The sequence below is a fragment of the Pteropus vampyrus genome, unplaced genomic scaffold (assembly GCF_000151845.1).
Source record: "Pteropus vampyrus isolate Shadow unplaced genomic scaffold, Pvam_2.0 Scaffold1, whole genome shotgun sequence".
NCBI classification, from domain to species: domain Eukaryota; kingdom Metazoa; phylum Chordata; class Mammalia; order Chiroptera; family Pteropodidae; genus Pteropus; species Pteropus vampyrus.
The window spans coordinates 16,412,877-16,415,740 of record NW_011888782.1 but is presented as its reverse complement, the minus strand read 5'-3'; the positions used below and the strand labels follow the sequence as shown (position 1 = coordinate 16,415,740).

At 39.4% G+C, this 2,864-nt stretch overlaps 1 protein-coding gene across 1 annotated transcript in view; it reads left to right on the top strand.

Moving 5' to 3' along the window:
- The first annotated feature begins 205 nt into the window (after nt 1–205).
- Nucleotides 206–2,864, top strand: part of OSBPL10 (oxysterol binding protein like 10) — a 252,541-nt gene continuing 249,882 nt past the window's right edge. Inside the window, exon 1 of the mRNA XM_011361186.2 lies at nt 206–338. The gene's annotated coding sequence lies outside the window, so the exon portion shown is untranslated. The remainder of the gene's footprint in view (nt 339–2,864) is intronic.

Here is a 2,864-nt window from a genome sequence, read left to right as displayed (position 1 = left end):
CTTCATCCTGGCTCTTAGGGCTGGGTGAGGGAGCTCTTTGGCCCTGTGACTGTTTGTAAGCACTGACAGATGAATCTCGATTTACATGGAGGCCTCCCAACCCACTAAGCTCTGTGTGTGGACTTTGGCTGAAATGAGGTCGCATAGTTTGAATGCCCTTTGCTTTGGGGATACTCCTATATCTGAGTTTCACCCTATTACTAATACCTTAAAAATGGGCCTCCCAACGCTCTTGGCTCACTGTATAGCACAGAACTTTTTTGTGTGCATATTCTAGCTGACTCATGTAGTGAATTGGTCCCTAAAAAGTTGAGCAGGACAAAAGCCAGTTTGTGCTGGTAAGTGCTGTTGAGAGTATTGTTGCGCATTTATTATATAGCAGTTTATATTTATGTAACTCTTTGTACTAGCAAAATTCTTTGTGGTAATTTTTGTTGGCTTGGCTAATGTGTGCCGTTTGCTTTTTATGAGAACTCTGCAGTTGATACCTTTGCCCAAAATGCATTGTAACATACTGTTATAATCTCTTAGTTAGTTTGGAGTTCCTCTTATTGAAAATTTTCTGTCAAACCTCAGTTTTTGTGATTCATTCTAAGTCGGCAGAAACTTAGGAAAATAGAATTAAAAACCAAAACTCCCGTTTTTTTCTCATGTTGACTAGCAAGATAGGTCATTTTTATGGGATATGCAAAAGATACTTCAGAAAATCTTTGTCTCAAAGGAAGAGGACTAAACCTGTGTTGTTGAAATCAAGTCTGGATGAAGTTGTGTTTTTAAACAAAGCAAAGAGTGGCCTTACCTGGAAGAGACTGAATTGCAGTTATTCGTGTCACGGAATTGTCTGAATTTCTGTTTATCTGAGGACTCACTTCCTTTCCTTTTCCAGCATTGTAGCAGTTATCGGTATTTTTGGCTTTTGTTCTGTTTGTTTCCTTCTTTATTTTTGCATTGTTTCCTAGTTTGAAACTCTAAATTCCTTTGTAACATTACGTACAAAATGTACATTTTGTAACAACTAAATGCGCACCCATTATCTGATATTTTCTTTCCTGTAAATGACATTATTATGACAACTGGAAAATTTGTATAATGTCTACAGACAACAGTGCTGTATCTTATGTTAATTAATTTGATTTTAATGTTTGTACAGTGAGTATTTAGGGGTAAAGGGGCATTATACTGGCAACTTACTTTCCACGGTTCAGGAAAAATGTATGTATTTATAGAGAAAAAAAGAGAAAATGACAAAGCAAGTGTGGTAAAAATTAATAGCTCTTTAGTAATATGTAGTTCTTTGTATTATTCTGTAACTTATCTGTAAACTTGAAATTATTAAAAAGTTAACAAAAATTCATTCAGCCTATTTTTAAAAAAGGCTTTGGGGGATGCAGTATAAACTTCCTGGCTAAAGGTAGCATATATCCAATAAAAATTGTACAGTCTTAACTCTAGTCTTCTAATTGAGGTTTCCATATTGTGGGCTTCATTTAGGCTGGTTTGGAAGATGCCCCAGACAGTTTCAGATATTAACGATGAAGCTGATTGAATTTGTTAGTGCCTATGAGCAACTGTTCATTAAACTAGGTGAAGCTGGCATGTTTGCAGCTCATGAAAAAAGACCATTAAACTAAAGGCTTGGGAGATTTGTGTTTTTATCCCTTCCTTGTTTAGTTGTTTCATTTCATATGAATGTCAATTGGGATGAAGTGGGAAAAATATTACTTTTCCCCTGTTATTCTAACATAGGTAAATTGAATGGATTATCATTAACAAATACTTTTCAACCTACAACTTTATTATGTAATCCTATTACCTAGAATTATTGTAACACTTATGTTAAAATTTCTTGTATTAAAAATTCCTTGTAAAACTTTTGTTGACCAAAGAGGGCAAGGGCACTGTGTCTTGAGGATGTCTGTGTGAGGATGGGCCAGTTCCTAAGAGCAGCCTCTGTGTACCCTTGGTGGCCGGGCACTGACAGGACTGTAGGGGAAGACTTTGAGCCTGGAGGTCAGTTCGAGTTTTTGCCACATTGTCAAGCTGGCAGATGTTCATTGTGAAGCATAGTTTAGTTGCTTCTTGGAGTCGAAGGTTGACGGGGCTGTCTCCTGGTAGAGAAGGTCTACGATGTCATTGTTTTCACCAGTTATAAGGCATTTTGCTCTTTTTAAAAAATCAGGGTCCCATTTGTCACTCCTTTGTGCTCTGAAGAGTAAGCTCTTCATGAGGCCCTGGCAGTGTGAGCTTTCACACTGACTGGGAGGGGTCAGCACCCAGCATTTCCATCCTGGGAGGGACTATGGGGGTGGAGGGGGTGGGATGGGCAGGGAGAGATGCCTAGAAAGGACCAGGTGTTCCTTTCTTATACAGCCATAAGGGGTGGTAAGGACTCGTAAGCCTGAGCCTGATAACCTGTTCACTGTGGCCTCTCTGAATTTCAGTAAGAGAAAGCAAAGAGCAAAGCAAGGAAAACTCAGGCTTTCAGAGCGTTGAGAAGGCCATCCAAGTTTGCCAAGTTGAGGGGGTTTTACTGATTGGGCTTGCACTGCCATCTACAATCTCTGCCAGGTAGGCCATATGCTGAGGACAGCAAAGGCATGAGCAGAAATGGGAAGCTTCCACACTGGGCTCCACCACTTACTTGGACACGTTACTTAACTTCTCTGTGCACTAATTTCCTCATTTGTAAAATGAGGCTGATGAGAATGCTTACCTTGTCGGGTTGCTGTGAGGATTAAGTTAAATGAGTTAATATTTGCAAAGTGCAAGGGCCAGTATATGGCACATAGTAAACACTATGTGAATGTTAAGAAGTAGAATAAAAATGGAGCGGTGTGAATTTTCCGCATTCCTACGCAGAGTTG